This window comes from Heliangelus exortis, chromosome 4 (genome assembly GCF_036169615.1).
Source record: "Heliangelus exortis chromosome 4, bHelExo1.hap1, whole genome shotgun sequence".
NCBI classification, from domain to species: domain Eukaryota; kingdom Metazoa; phylum Chordata; class Aves; order Apodiformes; family Trochilidae; genus Heliangelus; species Heliangelus exortis.
In genome coordinates this window covers 5,967,231-5,994,993 of record NC_092425.1, presented here as the reverse complement: position 1 = coordinate 5,994,993, position 27,763 = coordinate 5,967,231, and the positions used below count along the sequence as shown (strand labels likewise).

Below are 27,763 nucleotides of genomic sequence, written 5' to 3'. Positions count from 1 at the left end.
AAAGTTAAAATGTTTTATAAGAATCAAGGCACTAGTGAACATTTTATGGGAAAACCAGGTATGGAACTGCAGGTATGGAACCAGGTATGGTTCTGCGTAACCACAGAAATTTTAGATCGTTATAGGAAAAAGGACCAATTTTAAATAAATAATTTTCATTTAAATGTCAGTACAAATGTATAGAATGGAAATTAAAGGTCAAATTTGAGACACTTCTACCTGCAACAGAACAGTTTAAATAACCTGTAAGTAAACACTTGTCCACATCCACCTCTCCATCTTTCTGCCAAATGAACTTCTGCATGAAGAATTTTTTTATATAGAATGACACCAAGGTTTTATCTTTCAAAATCCTTTAGAAAATGAGCCATCTGTGCTCTAATCAACCTTAGAAAGTATTAGCAACTGGAAAACCAAACAATGGAAAAAGCTGACCAACACCAGTTATTTGATGTCTTATACAGTTTGTTTTTTCCATTGTAACTATGATTTGATTTCTTCACCTATAGTAAGGAACTTAAATTAGGTGTTTGCATTTACTTTAATGCTGTATACATTCAAGTCTAGTTACCTTCTGGATCTTGTATTTATGGAACAAAAATCTTAAACTTAGCCAACCTTAGTGCTGAAATACTCAACTTAAATATCTAAGTTTCTGGCTTAAGTTTCCTGGATGCAAAGGTATAGAGGTTTGCATCATGTTGCTGGAGTATGTGCAAAGAAGAACAAAACTGCTGGAAAAAAAGAGGCCAGAGGGAGACCTTATCACTCTAAAAGTACCTGAAAGGAGGCAAGGTGGGGTTTGGTCTCTTCTTAGATAACAAGAGATAGGACAAGAGAAAATGGCCTCAGGTTGCACAGGGTAGGTCAACACAGGATATTAGAAAAAAATTTCTTTGCTGCAAGGGTTTGGCACTGGAACAGGCTGCCCACATAGGTTTTTAAGTCACCATCCCTGGAGGTATTTAAAAGACATGTAAATGTGGTGCTTAGGGACACAGTTTGGTGGTGGACTTGGCAGTGTGCTAGGTTAAAGGTTGGACCTGATGAACGTAAAGGTCTTTTACAACCTAAGTGATTCAATGTTTCAAAAAGCCATCTAAATTCAACAATTACATTTGTTTTCTACTGTTTCTTAATATTCTTCTCCCAAGTAACAGAGGAAACAGATTTAAGTTGTGTAAGGGGAGCTTTAGGTTAAGTATAAGGAAAAAATTCTTTACTGCAAGAGTGGTGAAGCATTGGAATGGGCTGCCAGGGAGATGATGGAGTTCAACAAGCATTTAGATGTGGCACCTCAGGATATGGTTTAGTGGCTTGATTACAGCTGGACTTTATGATCTTGAAGGTCTCTTCCAACCCTAATGATTCTATGATATCTTGAGACCCAGATGACATTTGCAAAAGATCTATTGAGGTCTTATACATCCTATAGGAAAACATCCATCATTCTGGGCTACTGTGGTTGTAAGACAACATTGCAAGTACTGATAGTTTTGATCTAAAACTTGGATCAAATCTCTCTTTATCCCCAGTGCTAATATTACACAGATCCAGTGCTCTTTTAGCCAAGCTCCAAAAGTGTTTTTAAAGATGAAATTTATCAAAAAAATTAATCAGCTTGTCCTAAATTGTTCACTTGAATCCAAATTATAATACCACTACCCTGCATTCCACCAGGATTTTAAACACTTGTAATGTAAAGAGGTTTCCCTGAACAGGAGTTTGTTTATTACAGTTTCTACTTAGAAACAAGATAAAGCCAAAATCTTTCATTAAGATTTACAACTTCCTCTCTTTTCATCACTTGCTACTACTTGAAAGTTTAAAGCTCTGTGGAAGAAGTTATCTTCCTAACTACCCAGAAAGACACTTAAAATCATGTTTCTGATGCACTTTTCCAAATCTCCCTGCTAATCTGCCTGGTGAACACTGAGTTTAAGAAGTCATTCTGTTCCATAGAAATACCCACATCTTCTGTCATGAGTTTCCTTTCAGCATCCCCCACAGGGACTGAAGTCTCTCTCATCAACCTCTTGCTCCTTATACCTTACATTTGTATAACCATTTATTATTCATAGTCATGTGCTCTGTAATTTTCCTTTCATTTTCAAGCTCAGTTTTCTTGATCATTTCCTTACCTTTTTTCTTTTGCTTCCTATACCATCTCGTTCAGATCTAACACTTCTGATTTATCCCGAGAGATTTATTGGAAATTAGATGTTAGCTCTCAGTGGGATTTTCTTAGCAAAATATTTTTTAAAAAAATAAGTCTTGGCTTCAGTTTGTGGACTTAATTTCCTCATATATTTCCCTGGTCATCCATATTGATCATTTCTGCCACTTCTTGAATATTTCTTTCTTTACTAGATACAGATTGTATTTGCTGAGCTCATAATAATCTGCCTTTGGTACTTTGTACTCATTTCACTCCCCACTGTGTTTTGCTCAGGGGCATGCTCAGCTACACTGCTGCAGAGATACAGATCACTGTGTTTGCCTACAGAGACAAAATGACAAAGTTATCTATCACACAGCAACTGGAATACTAAGTTTTGTGCCTGGGATGTCTCATTCCCTGTGACAAGATCGGAAGGGGACACATTTTTCCATTTTTAATTCCTTGACATGAAATTGTCATAATATCCATTTTCCATATTGTTATCTATTGTAGCATGTGTAGCAATGGATATTGCAATAGACAATGTACCCTGAATAAACTCCCCTTCATTGATGTATAAAGCTTTTCCAACCCATACAGCAAGTTTTTACCATAGCCACACTTTTTAAAGAATCCTTTTTTTCCAGAAAGAAAAGATAAAGACAGAAAATAAAGAAAAGAAAGAATACGGTAATACTGGAATACAGAATGTACATTTCACGGTGTTAGGTTCAACTCTGTCTTATCTAGAAAAAGAGCATCCAGCTCTCTTTTGAATTTAATTTTTCTCCAATCTAAGGCAACAACCCAGATTATTAATGAGAACTCCTCACCTCCCACTCCCCAGTTATAACATCTGCATCACTATAGCAGGGAGAACTGTGAACCCATATACCTCATCCTAATATTGGAGAAGAAAACTTCAAAAATCCATTAAAAATTCTTTTCTCTCAAATGATACAATTGTATCAAGAGGAAAGGAAGTAAGCCAGGATCAAAGACAGTTCAGTCTGGGATTTACTATTCCACTTTTACTTATTTCAGCAGATATTGGTGAAGCAGCAATTATAGGAAGCCAATAACAGAAATAATTACAACCAGTTAAAATATATTAAGCATGCCCATGCTCAAAACAGAATCATTGAAGTATATTGGACTTCAGGGATGTTTTATTTGGCTATATATTTAGCTTCTTTTTAATTTTTTTTCCTCTTTTTTTCCAGATTTGCATTTTCCTTACCCAGGGGCAAGGTTTCTTTACTCCTTAGAGAAACAACGAGTGGTTTCCACAGCAGTAAAAACCCCACACTGGGAAACTCAGTTTTTGTCCTTATACCAATATATGCCTTTTTTCATAACACCAATCTATGCCCTTCAAATGAACTACACTGTCAATTTCCCATCAAGAATGTTCTACATCACCACTATTAAATGATGGAGTACCAAATGTCTCTTGAAATGGGTAATTTGGAAGGATCCTATGTGAGTAATGTAACACTAATAAGCATTTCCACCTTCAAAGAACTCTATAAATGCAACAAAACCAGAGCTCTCATTTAGACTCAGTGCTGTACTGTATCATCACCACTTACTGGAAATAAACACACTGCTGTCTTGAAAATCAAATGCTTTATGGTGGAGTTTTCCTTCACTATAGATATAAAATGCTTCCCCAGCAACAAAATAGTCAAGACTTCTTATCTAAGAAAATCTTGATTTCATAGGAATGAAAAGCTAAAAACTCTTCCTGGGAAGAGAGAATTCAGTGGATAAGTCACTAGATAAGGGAGTCAGTGGTCCTAACCTGCGACAAAACTGCAAAGCAGACTCAGCTTCTGATTTTAGCGTCATCACTCGTGTCCACATCAGCAACCCCCCTATCTTCCTCTCCGCAAGAAGGTAAAAAGAGTTTGTTTTCTTAGGAAACATATTGACATCTCTCCTCCTAAACTGCTTTCAAATATTTTACAGTGAAAATCTTTGTGTAAATGACCTAGTAAAAACCTGTTCCCTGGCCATATTTACCAGAAAGGACTTCAGCACATTATAACTGGGTTTACACTTTCTGGCCAACGAAGACTTCAATCCTGTATTCTTGGTTCCAGGACAGTTCATTTGTATGTGTTGAGAACAATTTGCAATGATGTAGGTGGTAGAAGACAGAAAAAAGATATCTCCAGAAAGCAAGAATGTTTCAGAAACATAAAGTAATCCAAACATACATTAATGTCTATTCTAACCTGCAATTCCTTGACTATAATCACTGTGGCCTAAAATGTCCTCCAAGTTCCAGTTCCACTGAATGAAAAGGGCTAGAGGAAAAACTGATGCCTTTTGATAAAATAAATGAGAAGAAAAAAGTTTTTAAAAGTGACTAATAACTGGTTTATGTTTTCATGTTATAAAACAGTGATGACAGATATCAACTGAAGAAAGAAAAAAAAACCCAGCATATTTATTTATCCTTGGAAACGTCTCATTTTTTTCTGCTAAAATCAGAAATCCGTACTTTTTTTTTTTTTTCTTCTAAATGTTTTTTTGGGTGGGATTTTTATGTCATTTTGAAAGAAAACCTTTACTTGAAAGAAAACCATTCCAAGCCATGTTTTCCAGAATTTAATTTGATGACTCTGCCATTTAATTGTAAGGGATGTCATGGTAATCATTCCTGTCAGCTCAATGACTTGAAGTATAACCAAAAATTCACATCTTAACCCAATTTTAAACTCTTCTAAGCTTAGAAAGCTTGTTCTCATCATTTTTTCCCCTCTCCTTTTACTCCTTATCTCAAGCTTTTAAAGAGTCACTCATGTGCATATTTCTGGTCTGAATTTCAGCTTGCTGACAAAGAAAACAATTTGCAAAATAACTGTCACATTCACCCAATCTAAGTAATTATAATTCCCCCTAACATGACATGATGTTAACCAGTCACTTAAATTTTCTGCATCAAATGAAACAATAAGCTCATCTCATCAGCATTTGTCCACTGTGTGTATCAGCAGGAGGCATCTCAGCTCACACAGCCACTGAGTTCGGAATAAGTGGGATGTAATTGATGAGGATGGGGGGGGATGACCAGAAATGAGAAAGGATAAGCAGAAAAGTTACAGTGCTGATTCCCTGCATGCACACACATCCTCAACACATGGTTTCCTGAAGAACCAATTTTAGACAAGCCCTCGGGCTGTCACAGTTGTTCTTAGAGCTGCGTAGCAGTGCGAGGTGCCTGTCACATGCTGGAACCAGTAGCATGGAAAATTACATCTGCAAGTCCATCGTGGTGGTCACTGCTACCCCAACTGCTTTTGGGCCAGAAACGTCTGCACCTCCCAGCTCTGGCCATCTGCCAGCCCCACCACAGCCACCCCTCGCGGCGCTGCCATACGCCTCCCTGGCACGGGGACAGGGCACAGAGCCCTGGGATGGGGCCACCCTGGGATGGACAAGGTGTTCAGGCTGTGTGACAGTCAGGCTGAGCCCCCAAGGTTGCTGTGTTGAGTGATGAGGTCAGACAGGGCACTGCAGACCCACCTGAGTGCCCTGTCTGTGTCCTTTTAATTGAACGTGGCGCAAAAAAAAAAAAAAAAAGGGACATCCCTGGGCCGCAGTGTCTGGGCTGAGGGAAACAATCATTTTAAAATAATTGCTGGGGTAAAGGGCTCCCTGCTTCGTGTGGCTTCAGGGGGGACAAAGTCGCACTGCAGTTGGCCCCGTGCAGCCTTCTCAACCCCTACACATCTCCCACCAGCTCCATCAAGAACAATCACAACCGTGCGACTGGTTTGCTTTTTTCATTATATTGAACAATTTTAAAGATGATTTTTCAGTCCCGTATATTTAGAGGGAAATTACTCCTATTTTGTTCTTAAAGAACTTTTTGAAATAGAGCCCAGATGATTCGTAATTATTTTAATTAAGCAGAAGTGTAGAAACCCAGGACAGTATCCTCAGCACAGCACAACACTCACACCCAACCTGCAACCCACAGACACACCTTGAAGCTGCTTTAAGTGAGCACAGGGACACCACAAGCTTTTCCAGCATCTCCAGACTTCCACTGGGATGAGTGTCCTGTGTTTTTTTCCCTTGAATCTTTGAAAAAATCAGGTCACTCAATAAAACAGATGTCCTTGCCACTGCATTAGAAAAGCCAACAGCACCTGTTTTCAAGATGTTACTACTGTGTAACAGACTAATGTTAAAAACTATAAGTAATAGTGGCTCACAGCACAGTATTGATAAGGTTATCAGAAATCTCAAAGATTTATGTTAAAGGCTGACAAGGAGAAATTAAAATAAGGGGGAAAACTGTCCTTTTGTAACTTTGAAGAATTAGAAGTATGAATTTGTATGCACATATACAAGTATACATACAATATCGATATACATAATTTGAGATACAAGTCCTCTGAGAGGTGATGGCATCCTCACTGGAGGAAGCTTACAAGAAGCTAAGAGAAGATGCTCTCAGGTAGCTGGGAGCTTGATGAGAAAAAGGAGATATTCTCTCACAGAAAAGTGTCCATTTTGTCAGAGTAAAGGCAGAAGATTCCCACACTTCATGCCTCCCTTCCCTGTGGTGCCAGAGTCTGAAATTATCTTTTAATTTGTTTTCCCTTACATTTAGCACTGATGTTTAAATAATGCACACAAAGCATGCCCTTTGGAAGGAGGAAGCTGACTCTGCAACAGACATGTTTTCAAGCCCTAGGGTCAAAATCTCAGTTACTTCTGATACTGCTTCAAAAGAGACCCATGTTAATCAACACAGAAGTGTATCTGAGGATTATTTTACCAAGAGTTTCCATCAATAATTTAAGTTTTATTATTATTGATGTTGTTTGGCTTTCCTTGTTTCAATTTTGTGGTATGATGTTTTAAGCACCTCAAGTTATGTTTGCCTAATGTCAAACTTGAAAACAAAATAAACGCATCAATTAAAATATTGCAGCTAAAATATTGCAACCAAAATTAGACATATTTTAATTTGGAAAAAAAAATCCAAATACTAGAAGAGTACTTCAGACAATATTACAGACTCTAATATATTTTCTGGGGCTCCAGGACATCTGATATTGTGCATTTTATAATCATTTCAGTTCAACAACCTCTCAATAGATAACAGACATTCATTTCCCTAAGCTGAAACAGAAACAACTACCCTCACCAGAGACAACTAACATCACCTGCACAATAACTAATAAAGCAGAGCTCCCTTTAAGAAGTTATGTTCAACACACAGACACAAATCTTGGTCCTACTCCAACGTTAACAAAGCAGCACAAATTTTTGAATCAACAAGCATATGTATTTTGGTGGATGGGATATGAGTAACAGCCCCTTTCAAGACAGATTGTACAATAAAATGACAATATTCTCAAACAGTATTCCATAGAAAGTTTTTTCGCTGGTTAATTTCCTCCTGACAACCATCTGCAGCCAAAATCCTGAATTCTATCCCCGTGGATATTTTAGACAGTTTAAAGAATCTATTCTGAATTTCTTCACAACCATTACCTGAAGCTTGAAATATTTTTTTCTTGAGTTCTAATAGCAGGCTACAGTTCTGCTTCCCTTTTAACTGGGACTGCTTGGCATGCAGGATAATGAACATTTTGAAACTATACAGAGGCAAAAGACAATAATGAATCCAAAAGAATCATTATGCACTGCTGGGAAGGTGATTCACAAAGGAAGATGACAGTCAGAGACTACAGTTCTGAGTATTTTTCTTCTCCCAGTATGGGCAATTTTAACTTCAAATTAAATTTCCAAACTTACACAAACTATGTCTGGTCCAAGAGAAACTTACCCTTGCAGCTTCTGAGCAGTAAGTCTCATCTGAAACAAAATGAAAAATATGCCTGAGATTAGCTACAAAAAACCCCACCAAGGATGAATTTTGCTTGGCTACACAGAAATACACTTAAACATGCCTGCAACATCTACATAATAAATATGTTCTAAGGAATGTAACCTATAGATGTCAGGTCATGATATCTGTGACTTTCATTCACCATTAAAGATAGTACAGACTGGTTTGTGGAACACATTTACACCACAGCACTCTGCCTTCTACTATTTAAGAAGCTATTTTAAACTTCATTGTTCATGATTGTATGCAACTTATATATTCCTGTATAAACTGCTAAACACAGAGTCCACTTTTGGTCACAAAAAATATTAAAGAATTACACTCATCTGGCTGAAAAAAACACATTCAAACACCTTCATTTTCCCTTTTTAATGAGCACTTTCTCATTTGACAAGGGCAAATATATAAATTCACAACCACTTGCAATCCAGGGCAAATACCTACAAGACTTTGCATCCCCTCAGCCTATCTGCATTTTGTATATTTATGCTGGACAAAAAGATACTGAATTAACTGAACATTTCACATCAGGTATAAAACACTACTAGCTTTCAACTGCTACTGAATTTTGTTTGAAATTACAGGGTAAAGAACACTTAAGCCCTTTACCAAACTTCTTAGTCAGTATTAACTTCTCTATTCCTTAAGTATTCTCATGTTAGCCTACAGATACATGATAGACCTATACTATATGCCTACCAAAACCCCACAGAACCATGTTTTCTTTTTTTTTTATGGAAAGAATTTTGCAATTGAGATGAAAAATGCTTTCAAGTCGTGTTTTTACTCATTTTGCCATTATGATTTTATGATGCTTATAAATATATAATTCCATACACAAGCTTATTAAGTTTGAAGGCCCTTAGGAGATTCTTTTTATGAGCAGCAATTTTTTCCAAGTCTTGACTGGAATGATTATGAAGGATCCTAAGATATTTCATTTCCACATGGTAGAAGCTGAGGCTGTCAATAAATTCATTTTGGAGAGCATTCCAACATTTTTTTTTAAACCATGCTTCTTGGAACATCTATAACTTGGTGCTCACACAAAAAATCCCATTGGTGAATCCATGGATTTCCTTGTCTCAGTTCTGTGAGTTCAAGGCCTGATTCTTCTTTCCTGTGCATCAGATGTGCACCTTGTTTACATCAGGATACACAGTTCAGAGATAGGCCATCCACATCTGATGTTTGCTACTGTTTATAATTCATTTATCAGGCTGCACACAAGACTACCTATTTGGCTTTGTGCTGTCAAATTAACCCAGTCAGCTAAAAAAAAAAAAACCAAACCTCAGCTCCTCTGTGTGCTGCTTGGAGTTTAAATATGTCTTAATATCACAGAAGAACATCATCAACCAAGACCCCCAGGTCCTTCTCCTCAGGACTGTTCTCAATCCATCCTCTGCCCAGGCTGTATCTGTGCTTGGGATTGTGCCATTCAGGTTATTGACAAGGAAATTAAACAGATCCAGTCCCAACAGCAGCCCCTGAGGAACACCACTTGGAACTGTTCTCGGTTTGGACATCAAGTTTCCCACGACTCTGAGTGTGACCATACAGCCAATTCTTTATCTACCAAGTGGTCCACCCATCAAGTCCATGTCTCTCCAATTTCAGACAAAGATGTCATGCTGGACAGTGTCAGGTGCTTTGTACAAGTTCAAGTAGATGACAAGAGTTGCCTTATCCACCAATACTGTAACCACACCATAGAAGGCCACCAAACTTATCAGCCACATGCTGATAAGTGGAGTCATGCTGGCTGTCACCACTCTCCCCCTTATTTTCCATGAGCCTTAGCATAGTTTGTGCTGCTCATATGTACAAGTGGGGAAAATTGTGATGCTCTGTCCCCTGGCACAGAAAAGTTTCCTGCTTCTTTGTATCCACCCCTGCCAACATCAACTGCAAGCAGACTGAAGACCCCTGCTTCTGTTAATCCTGTTTATTTTCCGCCTGCTTCCAGTCACAGAGGTTGCTCCCTCCACCAGAAAACCAAGCAAAATCAAAAAAGAGGGCAGGTCCCTGTGGGTCACTGCAGATGCAGACAATTCACTGAAGAAGCATTTTAAGGAAGCAGAGGTACAAATCACCCGACCACAATTCACTTTCTCACAGCAAAAGCCAACAAGCCACCTGATAAGAAATATGGGAATGACAGGGTCATAGAAAAAGGGATTAAGAAAGGGAATAAGCATGTGAAATGTAAACAGTAAAGGCTTTTTTACACTGAGAATTGTGTTATCAAGAAAAATGATTTCTAGACCTTCCATGAGATGCTGGAGATAAAAGTGAAAGGGCTGGTGGCTATAATCCAAGTTGGGAAGTGTTTTGAAGGGGAAAAAATACCACAGTGGTCAAAAGACCTGTAAGACCTGTGGAAGAATGAAACCTTATGTTGGGGAAGGGGGAAAGTTGAAAAAAAACAGTGGCTTAAGTATTAAAAATACCCAAAGAAACAAAGACGTTTTTAAAAAGCTAACTTTGGAATTACCATTTCTTTTCCTTCCCCCTGTCAACTCTTTCCCAAGCTCCTACTGAGATACTTAATTTTTTTTTCTATTTTATTTGCAATCACTTGTATTTACAGTACTTAGGTTTTCGTATCAATGTTTTGATTCTACCATTTCAGTCATCTCTCCTATTAGAATTTGCTCTTCACAGAAAACCATCAGAGAAATAAAACCAAATGAAAATCACCTAACATGCCTTTCTTCACTTACTGTACTTCTCTTTGCATTTTGCAACACACACACGATACCTTCTCTCCTTCCCAGATATTTCTGCCCCTCCACCCCTCTTGCTATCTCATCTCAGTCCTGGCCTGAGCATCTCCCCTGTTTGTCTTGAACTGAAGTTGCACATTTAAGACAGGTTGAGAGAGGAAGGAGTAGCTAGAACTTGTTAGCCTCCTGTCCGTCTCTTGATCCCAGCTCTACGCTTTCAAATATTGAATGGAAGGATGGTAATTGCAGACCACCATGGTTGTTCATCCACCAGTATTAACTGAGAGGGGCTTTTTTTTTTTTTTCAGAAAGCAAGAATAGCTAAACAGTAAATGTAAATTTATCTCGGAGGAAAATATTGGTTTTGTTTTATTTAGAAGCAGCAGAAGAGGAAACATAACCTAGATTCACTCCAATCATTATGGACCTAGATAGGCTCCAGTGTACACAGAAGCCAGTCCAAATGGAGCATGATTCCATTAGGCATCCAAAATTTCTTCCTTTTGTTACTGCAGTCTGTAAGGGCCGTGTTGAATATTAGGTCCACTAAGACAACTGCACATTAACTGAGACACAAGCTTTTCAACAGGCAGCCTGGCAAGAGCTCAAAGTGCTAACACTCAGGAGCTGATTTGTGAACACGGGAGAGAAGAGGCAACAAAAGAAACAGCACAATTCTCTCCTGACAACATTCTGACAGGCTTCTTCAGCTGTGGACAGTCATTTACAGAAAAAAATCATGTATCAATTAGCTTTTCACTTTTCTTCAGCATTGTCAGAAATGTAAATAAATCCAGTATCTGTACAATGATGAGAAACAGCTAATTCCTCTATTACAGGTAATTTTCCAGAGGATCACAGAAGTAATTTTTTGCCTACTGTGAAAAATATATGGTGGTGGTGACAGCTAGTTGCTTTCCCTCCTTCTTTTTCATCTACACACAATTTTCCTTCTACTTGCACTTTGGTGTTGCACATAATTCATATGGTATTCACATCAGTCACATCAGAAAAAATGGTGTAATAAGGCCAGCTAGCTAGAATTCCTGGGAGACTTCCCCAGGTCTGCACCCAGCTCCCCCAGAGCAGACACCCACTCTCCCTGCCTTCTCAGTATTCCAGACCTTGCTTCAGTGCCTGATTTGTGGAAGGAATTACAGGCAGGGAAAAGATTTCACACAAATGAAGCTGGCTTGAATGGATTTCTCCCTTCCTTCCCAACACAAGATTTTAGCCCCTCTCAACTTCTGGATGCTATAACATCATGTTATTAGTTTCCACTTGTGTAATTTTAGAAGACAAAATTGTTAGCAGGACAAAAAAGTAATAGGTGTTTAATCTATTATTATTAACATAACCCCTACAGTAGTGGTGGATCATTTGGAATAGGGTAGGGTTAGGACAAGGCTGGACTCTATCACCTTGAAGGTCTCTTCCAGCCTGAGCAATTCTATGATTCTATGGTTTTATGTCCTCACTCTACTACTGCACTTATTTTCTCCTGGTCCTTATTAATACTGCCTACATCAGGCAAAACCTACTTGTGGAAGTGGGAGAAAGTTCTCTCCTGACTGCCTAAAGCTTTCCTAAATTCAGCTTGAGTGCCATGTGCGGGTATGAGGGGGAGAATATTTTTTTCTTAGAGAGGACTTTGATTTTGAATGTTGAGAATTCTAACTTTTCCTCTTTTTATCTTTTTAAGATTTCAATTACAATGCATTGGTTGTGTTTAATTAAACCACATTGCATTGAATTCCAGATCCTCACAGATTCCTTTAACAGAGCCATGCTACTTGTGAGATCATCTGCAAACACACTATATTAATCATATTGCATAGCACCGAAGACTGAAAAAATATACTGAGATACCCAAACAAACATGATTGATTTGGGCCACTGGAAGTCAGCAAGCAGCATATGCCAAAGTCCCCTGCAATGTTCTGAAAATCTTTGCAAGCCATTCTAAAGCCCAGCTACAAAATACATAGAAGTGTTAGATACATTACATATATATTGTCTGCTACATAGGTAGGTGGAAAGAAAATGAAGTCTGGTTAGAAATAATAAGCTAAGACAAAGTAATAGAGCAGAATGGCTCCAGTGGGAGCTGCCCAGGAACAAGAAGCACTTAGTACTCACATGAGGCAGAGACAAAATAAAATTTTTCTATTTAGCACTGGTGTCTTTCACCTGGATGAGAAGGTAAAGGAGTGCAAATAAAAAAAGACATTAGAATAACAAATATCTGCAGAGAGTCACTCTGGACCGATTCTGAAACAACAGAATACACTTTAAAAAGCAGTAAAACCAATAAAAATCCAGTCATCTTGAAAAAGGAGACTCTTTGCCGCAATAAAGGCAGTCAATAAAGCAGCTCTCTCATTTAAACATCAAATGCACATTGTTTTGCAACACCTGTTATTCAGCCAGAATAGCTTTCTTAACCTGTCAAAGTGTTTAAGCTGAGGAAAAGAAATGGGCCTCCAGCTGTGCACTTTGGTGGGGAAAGCCTGCACGAAGCTGGTATTAGTTTAATGAAATGTGTACAGATTGTAATTGTGGTAATAAGAGGGCAATTCCCCGAGGGGCAGGGGGAAGGTGGTGAGTGCAGTCAAGCAGAAAACTGACTCTGCAGACTGGAGAGAGAGACTGATATCCCCTAATCATCCCCTATACAGACTGCTACTCGCCATCCTGCTCGCCGACTGCACAGCCCCACCAGATCCCAACTTGGCAAGCCCTAGGACTGCCCTGTGCCCCATCCTTGCCCATCTCCCCAGAGTATTTCCCAGACAAGAGACCAAAGGCAGCCCAAATTTAATAGAGCCTGTCAGTATCTGTAACAGAGGCTCATAAATCTGATTGGATATGGGAAAAATGAAAAATCAGCACTGCCTTTCTTTGGTGTGCCTTTCACTACTCTGTGAAGCTGCGGACTCTGGAGCACCCAGTGAGCTACAAGGGATATTTTCCTGGGTAAAGAAAATGTCAGAGTTCTGGAAAAATGAGAAATAGCACTTTGGAAGGAGATTAGGAAAGTGCAACACGAGACAATGTATGGACTCTTTCCTTAAATTTTTAAAAATAAGGATGAGCATAGTTGCTGATAAGTTGCTAATAACTTGGTGTTTCCTAAGGAAACACTTCTCTGTCTCTCCAGCCTGTAATGCTCAGCAGCCAGCAAGAGTTAAGGCAGAGAGGCAGAAGCAAGGACTAATTTTCTCTTCATAAATGTGCAAGTCTTTGGAAAATACAGAAAAAAGACAGCTCAACTCCTTCCAGTGTACACAGGTAAACTGTGACTGGGGAGGGCTGAAGAAGGAGGGAGGAGAGAGTTGAGGAGAGAGTTTAGTAGAAAGCTCTGCAATCCAAACTATTTCAGCTTTCTCACCAGCTCAGCACTTCATGTACTCAGAGAAAAGGACCAAGGGCCTGAGAAAGCTGCTGCAGAACTAAAAGAAATGGGTTTTGGGCAGAAAGAGGATGATCAGGAAGCCAGAGATGGATCAGGAAGCCAGCAAAACCTAAATCATGGCCCAGAAAAGCACCAAAAGAAGACGCAGAAAATGGGAAGTATTTCATTTTATAGGCATAGATGACAGAGCTGAAAAAAGAAGGAAAAATAAATGTCAAGCTAAAAGGAAGTTCAAGTTAAATGCTGTGTTTGGAGTTGAGGGTGAGGAGAATTTTCCAACAGGGACATGAGTCAGGAATAGAAAAAGAATGATTCGTCCATTTTCTCCTAGCAGTAAAAAGTAGCATGCTGCCTTCCCATTCCCAAAATTGTCTTATTTACCAGTGATGTACTAGGAGGAAAGAAATCCACAGCTTTATTAGAAGATGTGCAGAATAATGGTTTTTTCCACATGGGGAACTTTGCCAGTGAGCACTGTATCACTGTCAATCAGAAAAGAAGAAAAAAAAAACCAAAAACAAAACATAATTTGGATAGCAACCACTCATATGAAAAGGTGAAACCCACCTGAGTGGTGAAACCCATCCTGCATAACTGTTCAAAGCACTCTTTTAGAGCAAATATATCTGTGATACACAGTAGGGAGACTTCCTACAGCTGCTGCAGGCAAGCACAAAGGAGTATGGCAGCAAGGGAATCTCACCCATCATTTACTTTAAATACAATTGGAAGGTTAACAAGGGCAATCACTGTTTCAGACTTTTGCTTTTCCAGCTCTGCAACACATACTTCTGCTCCTTTTACACAGAAAAAGCTGGAGATGCCTGTTGCTATTCAGTGACATTACAAGCTGGGGACCTCTGACAGTGCCTGAGGGAAGGTTGGGAGAATTTTTTTAGTTCATTCCCCTGATTGTAAGGAACAGCTCACAAGATGATGGCTCTAACTAGTTAAGACTATGTTGAGAGAAAGGGCACAAGGGTCATCTGACTCAAAGCAACTCCAGTATCCCGTGAATACATTTATACCATCAATCCAGATGCTCCAGAGCTCCTTTCTCCATGCCTCCAAAACTTCTTCAGCTACCACCAGGCTAACTTGGGTGACACAGCCAGCAAAACACATAGCGTGAAAGGAACTGGAGAGCAAGAGAGGGATGTAAGGCATCTCCATCCCGTGTGATATTTAATGATGGTTCAGAGAATTGTTCAGGCTCCTCCAGCTGAGGCCTCAGTTGTGATGTGACACCATCACCTCGCATCAGCCACATTTACTTTGGAGCCAGGATGTCACAGAGGACAAAGTGACTGATGCAACCTGACACACCATGTTACCATGCCAGGTTTGACAGCTGGGAAACTGGGGTGAGGGAGTGAAGAAGAGTAAAAAAAAGAAAAGAAAAGAGAAGAAAAACATGCTTCAGAAAAGGTATTTCTTATCAGAGTTGCCATGTTCAGGAAGGTTGTTTTGTTTTTAAGAAAGGCTGCGCTGCCACAACCAAAGATACAGAGCAGGAAAATAACAAAATAATAATAATAATAATAATAATAATAATAATAATAATAATAATAATAATAATAATAATAATAATAATAATAATAATAATATAATTAAAACCCCAACAACAAAAAAAACCAGCCCAAACAACAGACTTGGGACAAATCTGTGACAAAATAGAATGTAGAAGGTAGATCTTCCATAGTGAAAGGAGGGACATTGCAAAGCAGATTGGTCTCTGCTGTTTTAGAAATCCACCTTTCTCTCTTTGTCTTTTATGCCTGTTAAAGAACTGTGCAAGCAAACTGAGCCTTTCCTCAAAGGGAAGATTCCTTCCTGTCCCTGAGGAGTGGTCTAAGACGTGATCAGATGCGTTCTCATTTACTGAAAGGAGAATGCAGAGAAAGAGACAACTGCAAGTAATAAAATAAATTTAATTCAAGACTATGCATAGTTCTGAAAATCAGAATAGATTCATACACTTCTGCAATGCATACATTAACACTGGTTGGGGGAGTAGAGAACCATTAGGGATGCACCCCTTCCACTGCTGGAGAAAATCCCATTGCTTCCTCACTGCAGCCTGGTGAAGAAGCAATGCAAAAAGGGTTTACACTGTAAAAAGTCTACTCCTACAGTCAGGTTCTGGGAATAAAGATCCTGAGAGTCCCAGAACCTTCAGTTAAGATCTCAGTCAATGCCACTTCCACCACATGAGCAGATTTGACAAATCTGAGATGGCTGTATAGATAAATTTAGCAAAGAAAAGGCACCAGCTCTTTGAGTTAATAGTGCCAAGACAATTCAGAACAACTTATTGATTTGATTCCCTTCATTTTTCCATCTATCCCATACACCAAATAGCAATAACTGGGCGCTTGCATACAGAAAGTTTCAGCACCATGGAACCACACAATTGAAAAAATCAAATAGTGGAATATTCACCTCAGTTTCTGCTCTGACTTTAGCTAAACCCAGATTTTACTAAATTCAGTCCCTATTTTTGAGCAAGCAGCCTTTTGACAGAGAAAATGGTGCTGCCACTGAAATGCCAGAGTAATTATTTGCAGATACGATGCAGTACATATATTTGCAATTTATCAAGCATTTGTGTCTGCCAGTAATCACCAGTGGAAAAAAAGTTTTAGCTAAGTAAGATCAGACTGAAATTCTGGCACATCACATGTTGTAGTTTTTGTTGCTTTTTCATAGCTAAATGCCAATTTGAATTGGCAAGAAATACCATGAGGGTGCCAGTACCTGTTCTACAGATTCCTATTTTATCAAGCACCAGTCTTAGCAATGGGAGTTTTCTGATTTTCTACTCCTTTATTACCAACATTAATTTTCTTAATACTGGAGTTGAAAGTTAAATTTGCCAGCAAAAATCATGTTTCTCTTCCTTTTTTCCTCCCTGGATAGTGCTGAACCATGCAGTCAGCCTGAATTGTCCTGACAGGGCAGCCCAGTACCTGCAGCCAGGCTTTGCTGTCTGGTCCTTCTCAGTTGGCTTTGGATGGCTGCTGATGTGAGGGGTTGGGTCACTGAGTGAGGGATTTCAGTGACATCTGCCTGTCAGCAAGTCTGAATGTTTATGTCTGTCTTTCAGGGCAATTTTTCTTTTCCTTAAATGTCACTTTGCTTAACCATAGTCTGCTCACAGCTGCCAACAATGTGGCATGGTCACATTTCCAGTAGAAAACAAGCTAAAAAAACCCAAACTATTAACATGAAAACATTAATTCTGTCTTAGCCTTAGTCTGTATCATCCTTAGGGACTGACCCAAGCTTGCTGCTGATTATCAACAATTATTTTTATTGCCTTGCTGCTTTTTTGCTTTGATTTCGTTGTTAATATTCCACTGACTGCAATTTGCAGACAACCCACAGAGGGTTACAGAGCCCACTATTTCAGGTATGGGGCAGCTCTCTTCTCCTCTTCACTACCAGTTGCTTGTCCAGAAGCCATTCACAAGCCAGCTTCAAAAACAAAATCTTGATTCCCTCTCATGGAAGTTATCCAGATCTCTTTCTAGGTAGACAATGTCTATTTTATTGGCTTTACTGCCTACCACCGATAAAGTATTTAAAAGTTTAACCATCTGAATAGCACAGTGACTTCAGTATTACCTGCACACTACTTATTTAAATTCATATTTAAACTTACATTTGCTGATTTCTTACCCTTGGTATTTATGAAAGGACTGAAATGTTAGCTCCCAAAAGGTGCAACGTATTAGCAGAATTACTGGGGAAAAAAAAAGGCAGGAGAAGGAAAGACCAGTGCAGATCTGAAACCTTACAAACTACATTAAGGGCCTTCAGAATTAAAACCACAGCCTGCAAATACCCAAGGGATGCAACTTCTGTGTGATGAAGAGAAGAGCCTCCCATGCTGTCCCTTCCAAGAGAATCAACAGTCAGCCCCATCGTGGAGAAAAGAGTGGTCACTAAGCTCTCAGGACTCTGAGATGTCCACAGCCCCCACATCCTATTTTGTGCTACACACATCTCTTACACAGGTCACATTACCCGTAGCCACAGCCTTTACTCAAACTGAAAAAACCAAAGCTACAAATTTTCAGCTGAATTTTCAAACAAGTACAAATACAAGTTTGTACATTCACTTTCGGCCCTATATTAATTTTAAGGGGGGTTTTTTGGGGTTTTTTTTAATTATTTTCTAAATAAATTTATTAACAAGCTCAATCACCGAAATTCAGTATGTAGCTGAAACATTTTAAAATAATTTTTTTAATCATATTTTCAAGCTATTGGTAAGCAAAATTTACCATTTGGAGGAAAACCATACCCAACGAGCATGGAATGAATTGAAAATACCAAAAGTTCACAGTGATTCTCTCATACTAAAAGCAGGCAAAACAGTTAAAATGTAGGGGAAGTGGTAATATTTTGACTTCCATGTATGAGAAAGGTTTTTCCTTTTGTGTCTACACAATATATTTTTGGCATATTTCATGTCCTACACTAGAGAGATCAGAAGCAGTTTGCTTAAAATAAACTGGAATTTAGATCAGGTTCCAGTGTCCAGATACCAGGTCCATCAACACTATCATCTTGCTCATTTATTTTTACAACCACCTTTGAAGGAGTCTGAAGCCAGCAGCCTGGATATGAAATTCTGTCTCTACACAGCCACCCAGATTTGTGTTTCAGATTAATGTTCTTTTCACTCTCTTTCTTTTCTGTTTCCTCCTTTGTAAAAACCTAAACTTTATCTCAAGCTTCTAGCCAGACCAGTAATCCTTCTACCATTATGTGTATTTTGCACTCAAGTGAAATGAAAATAATCCATTAAAAAAATATGCATGTACCTGCATGTAATACTGAGGCCAGGAGATCCTATTGACAGAGTGCTCTATGCAAGTACAAAACTATTCTTCTCAAGTAGCAGAACTGGTTTCTAGCCCAAACCTTTAGAAAATCCATTCTGTGCTGTGGGTCAAGCTGTGAGCTGCTGAAGCCCCAGACCAGAACTACTACCAAGAGCTAAACAAGAAGTAATGCCCTAGAGAGAGTGCTGACTTCCAACAAACCCACTTCTTTACCTTCCCTCTCATTAATCCATCCTCTCTTCTTTCATTCCATTATTTTTGCCATTTCCCACATTTACTTCTTTTTTTTCCTTCTGGAACTTGACTGTCTTAAGTCTTTCTTCCCTCATGCTCCATTTTTTTTTATAGTCTCTCTCCTATTCCAACAAATGCTCCATAGCAGACAGATTTATTCATCTCTAGCACCTTATCTGCTGGAGCATATGTTTCTTTTCTTTGAGGTCAGATTAACTATTCCTTATAAATGGTAAAGAGAAGAAATATGTGTTGGCAGCAAGTTCTGCTACTCTTAGCCATCATTTTTGTCCACTGCACTAAGCCAATTTAACATGCTTAAACGTGCCTTTTGTCAACAGCAACAAAAGCAAAAAGCAGCGGAACTCTAGTTAATAAATCATTTTCTGATGGTAGAAACCACTTGAGAAATATGATGCCAAGTAGTTACTGCATGTGATTTTTACAGAGAGGAAAAATGAGGAGAAAAAGTTTAATTAGCTTTCTCTGGTAACAAAAGGTGCTTTTTATATATATATATATATACATCTGTGTGTTTACTTGTTGAACTAGTTATAGAAAGAGGTCACACAGGAGTCCAGTTTCTCCCTTTAGACACGATTCACCATCCACAGTTGGTCTCATTTCCTAAGTAGAGAACCAGTTCTCTGGTATTTAAATTTGAAACATAACAGATTTACCAAGTTGTTGAAAAATATGAAATGCAATGGCAGAGCCAAAACATGCATTTTTTTTCCCCCCCATTTTAAATGCAGCTCTTAAGAGTGACCCTCAAAAGGAGATGAGAGTAAGGCTTCAAGCACTAGGATATGTGATTAGGCTGATTGTGAGAGTAGCCTATTTATCTCAAATCACTTTTTTTCCTTCTGTTTTTACAGCACCTCCAACATAATTTCTAATATCAGATTTGAAATTCTGAATTTAGCAGTCATACCAATGTACCTCTAAACTTAATCCCACTTTTTCCACCAATATAAAAGCAGATGTCACACCTCATTTAATTTAGTACCTTCTGCTTTTTTTTTTTTCCTTCTCCTTCTGACAGCCCTCTGTGAATCATATCAGTTAAGCTAAATCACAGTATTTAAATTGCTTTGGAGCTATAAACAATACCCTGTGGGTTTTCTGTGTCTCTTTCATAAGACACAATAATTTTAATTTATATACTTGACCACAAACTCTTATCTCATCCCCATGAAATTTAATTGGTAAATTATTACTGCTGGACTACCAGCAAATTAGAAAAATTAAAAAATAATAATTTAAAAATTAGGAAAAAAATTGTCTTTTGAATCAGCAAAGCGCTTTGCTCTGTCTACACGCTTTTCAAAAGTTATTTTCAGCAACAGACCTCTCTCCTTTTGGTTAGGCAACAGCTACCTTAAAGTAGCAGGACTGCCCAGATAAAATGCTCATTAGAACTGCTCCTGATCCAGAGTTGCCAGGCGGGTCACTCACATTAGTGTCAAAAGAACTAAGGAATTTTTGGAATGCCTGAATACCAAAGGATAGGCCTGCAGTTACCAGTTTGCCATCTCTGGCAATAACGGATGAGAAGCAGAATTTTTTTACTATAAAATTGAGAGGAAAATGGAGAAAACTGTGGAGTAGCAGCAGCGTGGGGGTGAGGGGGGTTTCACTTTCCATGCAAACTCTTTCCTTCCTTCCACCATTGGCTCCAGCGAGTACAGAAACCACGGACACTAGGCAGAGATTCCCTGGAGACCTTGAGGGTGACAAACCTGATACTCTGTTCCCTTTCTTTTAGTTTTCCTTTTCTTTTCCTAAAAGCTGTCTCTCGGGGTGATTCATCTGCTTAAAAACCTGTTTTCCTGTTTTTTTTCTCCCACTATTAACTCCTTCCTGCGACCCATTATCACCGCGGTGTTCTTTTTCCCTTAAATAAACTTTTTTAATTTGTTTGACTCTCAAAACAGGTTACTTTTGCAATTTGTGGGGTGAATATTGGCTCAGATTTCCTCCTAAACAAAATATAAAATAATAATTGGTACAGGCTGTGACACAGGTGATAATAATCAGCACCGTTCCAAGCAAGGTTGGAAAGACTGCCTGCTGCCCCAGGCTTGTTGAACAGCTCCAAGTTTCTAAATTTTTATTTGTTTATTCAGGTATTCATCTAAAATATCTATATTGTAAATACAGATATCTATCTATATATATCTATCTATATCTATCTATCTAGATATCTAGATATGTATCTAGATCTTTATTTATATATATTTATATATCTATCTCTATCTAGATATCTATCTATATCTCTATATCTATATCAATCTATATATATATCTCTATATCTATATATCTATCTAGATATAGATATCTATCTAGATATAGATAGATATATAGACAGAGATAGATATAAGTATAGATATCTATATAGATACAGATCTATCTCTATCTAGATATATATCTATATTCCTAGATATATAGATCTAGATATATTTCTATATATATAGATATATCTATCTATCTATATCTCTATATAGATATCTATATCTATATCTACTTAAGATAGATATAGATATAGATATCTATATAGAGATATAGATAGATAGATAGATAGAGATATAAAGATATATCTAGATATATAGATATATAGATATAGATAGATCTAGATACAGATCTAGATATCTAGATAGATAAAGATATATATAGATAGATATAGATATATAGATATGTAAAATTTCAGTTGCTCCTGACAGAAGCAAGAAGCCAAAGGTTCACTCTCTCACACCATTCTCCTGAGCCATTCACCCCCTGTGATTCTGAAAGCTAATCCATGCACTGACTTAAATACTTTTTTCCTGAAACTTGATGTTCCCAAGAGGTTTAGAGTACTAGCAAGAAGCTGCTAATGTTTATTTTTGCTTGTAAAGTACAGGTGAGCAGGTGCACTTTCGGGCATAAAATGAAACAGTAGATGCAAAGTATTTCTTATTTATTATCAGAAGGTTTACTAGACTTAAAAGATTAAAAGCTTTCAGCTCCACATCAGTGGATATCTGTCACTCTCCCTAAAGAGCTGGTAATATTTAGCCAGGCTCTAGGAGTAACCTTTCAGATGCTGCTTACAAAGGCATCATGAGTGATACTTCAAGATACACAATCTGCAAACTTTTCTTTGCAAAAATATAAACCAAGACATAGTGTAGCTAAGCATTTTAATTATGTCTCTTAGGTATGTGTTCACAGTCTCTCAAAACACAATATTAAAAATGAAGCAAAACCCACCACCTTTAAAAACAGAAATAAACATTCACTGAAGCTAAACAAAAAAAGAAAGATTTTTCCCAATTTTCAGCCTAGCAAGAAAAATGGGAGGTTATAGAGAACTCACATCTGTATCTGCAGATCAGATGTAGACAGAGAGGAAAGATCCCTCAATATGCATCATACAGGTGTAAGTCTATTTCTTACTGTACTGTAGTGGTTAAACCACTACTGGATATTCGAGCCATTTTACCTAACTTCACATGAAAAAATCTGCACCTACAAATGTGGTTTTGAACATCAGTTGTAACCCCAAAAGTGAATGCTTTCCCATAAAGAGAAGTCTGGGTGCTCATGAGGAGCCACATATTAAAAGTAAAAGTTATTAACTCATCCCTCAGTTCCAGTGACACTGTTATTTCATAGTTTACATGATCATTGTGCCTTACCTTTGAGTATGCTATGAGATATAAATATTAACCCTTTTACTCTTATCAGCCCACAGAAAAAAAATGCTATTTATTGATCTTTGGGTTTCAACAGCAAGGCACTTCCTTTAACCAGATGTGACCTTATCACAGAAAACTAAAAAAAAAATACAAAACAAAAAACAAAACAAAACCAACTAAAAAAAAATGCCAGTAACATCCTGAAAGTCCTGTTTAAAATAAAACAGAACAGGTTTTAGTTTACAATCCCACAGAAATCCTCTGAATAACCTGTTAATCCTGAGTTAAAACTGATAAACCAAACTCAGTCACACATCAAAACTTTTAAAAAAGTCTACCCTACCAATAATCTTCCTTGAGTTACCTCAGACACTGCAGCACCAAAACACAGCAAAGGCCAAGTCAGTGCCATAGGAAGGATCAGTTTTGGGAGAACAGCCAGAGAGCTGCAAGCAGACCAGCACTGGACTCTGCTGCCAGCTCTAACACCATTCCCCTCCCTCCATTACCAACACACGACTCCTACTGTAGCTCTTCTGGCTCTGGTTCACTGACAAAGCCCAGGAAACCAACACAAACCTCAGCACCACAAATACTGCCCTGAGTCAGGTCAGAATATGCAAGTTGGCTGAATACCCTGACCAGATTCTTGGAGATATTCAGTCTCCTACAGTGGCCCTTGTGAAGTGTCCCCAAGCAGTGACGATTCTTTGTACCCCTTGCATAGGGATCTGTCAGAGCTTTACCTGATGCTCATGCATGGACTTCTCTGCAATAATATTGAAACATTTTGAAAGAAAACTAAAGCAGTTCCATGCTCCCAGCCCCTACAGGCAATAGGAATTGTCTAAGTGCAGAAAAGAAAGCTGACAACACCATTTAGGAAATTAAGAGTTCTGAGTACGTTTCTCAAAGTGCTTTTAAGCATCTTTAATGTCCAAGAAAGTCAATATGGGCTAGCCAGACAGAAAAAAAAAAAAAAAAAAAAAAGCAAGCAAAACCCTAGAGAAGTCATCTTATACATCAGAAGTCACCAAAAATAGGAGGGAAGAAAATAAAAAATGTTTTCACCAAGGAACACTCTTCAGTGAGGGGAACAACAACAGAGAAGCCAGGGACAGCACACTGTGACAGAGCACACAACAATGTAAGAGAAGAAGCAAGGAACATTTACATAGAGGACTTCATGAAAAGAGAAGTTGCCATGTCTGGGGAGCTGATAGAAAGGCTGCAAATCAATACAAGAGAGCTTAAACATACTTACTGTGAACAGTACCTGGCACACACAAAAGATAAAGTACTTGATCTCTATATCAGGCCAAGGAGGGGAACAGTTAAATGGGTCTTACTTGGAACTGAGTGTCTGACTATATCAGACACGTGTTCCAAAAAGGAACACGAGATTAATAACAAGTAGGCATATTATGATAATAAACATGGGGTGTGGATTAATTAACTAGCAGCAACATACAGCAACACACACCTTTTCTTTAAAGTAGGGACCTGGCATGTCCTGTTCCATTCTAGAAGGTATTTCACACCATTGATATGAAATTTAGCACAAGCCAGCACGACAGAAGGCAGTGAAAACCAAACATACCAATTCCTATGTCCCAGTCTCCTTGATCTAATGGACTAAATAGGAAGGTATTCCTAGTAATCCCTGTTTAATGCTTTATAGAATGATAGCATAATGCAACTGGATAATTTAGGTTAAACCTTTACCTGGTATAAATAACTGCAGCATCACTGAAACCTGCAATTTTTATACATTTTCCACACACTCACCTTGGAATGAGTGTGGATGTTTGGCACATCATCCAAAACTTCTAGTTCAACTTGGCCTAGAGATGTGCTTTCTTTTTCTCTTAGCATGCTAGGTCCTTTGCAGACAATTTGCTTTATTTGGAGCAGACTCCAAACCTGGTCAGCCTTCTATAATAAACATTGTTATTGTAACTTCACACACACACTACATTATGAGTGAATATTATAAAACAGTGGCTGCTTTGGAATTGACAAAGCAAACAGAAAAAACTAATCCATCCACTTGTTTTCCTACTCAAGACAATTAACTGTCTGTTTCAGTCATAGAATCATAGAATTGGCTGGGTTGGAAAGGACCTCAGAGATCATCAAGTCCAACCCTTGATCCACTCCCGCTGCAGTTCCCAGCCCATGGCACTGAGTGCCACATCCAGTCTCTTTCTAAATATCTCCAGGGATGGAGAATCCACCACTTCCCTGGGCAGCCCATTCCAATGTCTGATCACCCTCTCCGTAAAGAAATTCTTTCTAATGTCCAACCTAAACCTCCCCCGGCACAACTTGAGACCTCTTGTGCCCTCTTGTCTTGCTGAGAGTTGCCTGGGAAAAGAGACCAACCCCCCCCTGGCTCCAACCTCCTTTCAGGTAGTTGTAGAGAGTCAAACTTCTTTATCTTTTTTCAAAGGTTTGCAGTGACAAATTTTATACTATTGAGACATTCCAAAAGTGATTAAGCATTTCTTACTGCTCCCTAAACCCAAATCAGCCCTTCCACCACCTCTCCATCCCACACACATACACATCTGCTGGCATTCTTGCTGAACTAAGGCTAGAGAATGCCTTTGCACTATAGGAATCACCTTGTGACTTATAGTTACCAGTCAAGAGTGACATGCAAAGGCGTAATGGCTTTAAAGCTTCAACAGAGAGTATAAGCAAAGAAAAACTCCAAAATCATTTTTCCCATAAGCAGCTGATAATAGCTTTTCCAAAAGTAATGACATCTCTGTCTCTCCAACCAGATAATTTTGGACAGAGTTGGATTGTCTTTTTGTTACTCCCTTCCACAGTGATTCATATCCCTAGTTAGAAACAAAAATTAGACACAGCCATGGAATAGATTACTCTTTTTACAGAAAGCTTCTAAGTTGATTTGTATTTGCATTGTGAATACTGAGGGCCCTGAAGAGAATGAAGGGGGGAAAAAAGAAACAGAGTTTTTCTCCATGAACAACAGCAATTCATTACCAAGCAATTAGCTTAGTAATAAATTCCCATTTCTCAGTTTGGGAGATTTCCATGAATATTGATAATATAATTATGATAAAGGCTGAAGACATACTACAGTATTCAACTGCTAATGGTCCACAAACACTTTGTCTTCTCATGACAGACAGGAGAGGCTCTAATTACACTGAACATTTCAAGGAAAGATTGAATGTTTGCCAGACCACTCTTCATTGATTGCCTTTAAAGCATAGTACAGGGCTGCTGAAGGGAAAATACAGATTCTTGGCTCCAGGTGATTAACTTCCATGCTGTTCTCCTCTTAGACCTTAATGAAGCCCCCTTGTAGTATTCATTACCAAAGGGTATTTGCTAATAAAAAAGCAGAGAGCCAGCCAAAGGTCCTATTTCCCTTTCCTTCTCTATAAATTTCCCTCTATTATACATTTCTTGGGACTCAGAAATCTTTCTGAAGTAATGATTGCCTGAAAAGTGCAAAGGGTGAGGGATCCCTAATGAGTCAGGGCAAAGCAGGAATGCAGAAAAAGCTCAGACCCGAAGATAGCCTTAAAGGAGACAATAGGGGTCTTCAACAGAGAAAAGAGCAACAGATAAATCCTGCTGAGCCTGCTGAGGTATGCTGGCTACCTAAGGAAATGTAATCCCTTTTGTTGGCTCTACTGAAGACAAAGTCTTTGCACTGCGCTGACTGGATGGTGAAATTTCCATGTATCCTTGTCCTAGCCATCAAAGCACCAGAGTGCTTTAATACAAGGTTCCTGAGAAGTCACTTTAAAATATGTCTCAGATGATTCTTAATTCCTAAGACAAACATACAAACATTTGTATTAAAAGTGTCCACAGTATTAAAGTCAGAGACTTTACTGACCAGTACCTGAGTGCTGGAGAAAAGTCCAGATCTGCTTCCTCTTTCATTGTCCAGTTGCTCAAATCCAAGCCAGGAGACACTAGCAAGAAAGGAACAAACATTTCTGTGATTTCATTTTCATCTATTTTGTATATTATTATATCCCTTAAAGATACTATTCCATGTCCTTCCCTGTGTCTAAAACCTACATTAAAATCAGGAGCTACTGTTTTTTAAAACAAACAAACAAATAAAACAACCAAACAACAACAACAAAAAAAAAAAAAACCAACAAATAAAAGAAAAACAAAAAAACAATCTGATAAAACCCTGTAATTTTGATGATCTTAAAATGGTTCCTACTCAAGTGCTTTATTCATCTTTTGGGAGAACTTCTGAATTCTACATAGCTGAGTGTCTTACATTTCCTGAAGTTCCACATCCTAGAACACTATTAGTAAACTTCTTTGTTAAGTTTATGCTGAAGACTATGATTTCCATAGCTTGCTGTACTAGTTAGGTCTCTCTAAAGCTGAAATTTATCTTCCTAATTTCAGGATTATGTTTTTTCAGTTGAAGCTGTAGCTGTCTTTAATCAGAGATGTTCATTTACAAGATAGGGGGTTTTGGAGCATGGTAGAGACTTGTATAATCTCTTGCTTTAAAAAATATCTTCCAAAAACACAGTCACATTACGCAGCAGAGTGGCTAAAACTGCATGAGAGGCAACTTAGCTGAAATGTGATAAGAGAAATGCAAGTAAATCCAAACAATTAGAGGTGGCATATGTATCCAAAATATTTCCACAAGTATATTAAATATGAGCAACACCCTATCAAATCAGGTGAGGCACTTACACTTTGATTTTTCAGTACAGGAATATTTTTACAGCTCATATAAATTATGAATTATCACAGAATTAGCCTTTACACCCAAAGCCCAGTATCACTT

General features: G+C 38.3%; 1 long non-coding RNA gene across 1 annotated transcript in view; it reads right to left on the bottom strand.

The window, feature by feature from the left end:
- LOC139796325 (uncharacterized) overlaps positions 1-26,914 on the bottom strand; it is a 107,499-nt gene extending 80,585 nt beyond the window's left edge. The window contains exons 1-2 of the long non-coding RNA XR_011725949.1: positions 26,840-26,914; positions 7,977-8,005 (exon numbers count right to left, since the gene is read on the bottom strand). This is a non-coding gene — a long non-coding RNA (uncharacterized lncRNA). The remainder of the gene's footprint in view (positions 1-7,976; positions 8,006-26,839) is intronic.
- Positions 26,915-27,763: the final 849 nt, after the last annotated feature.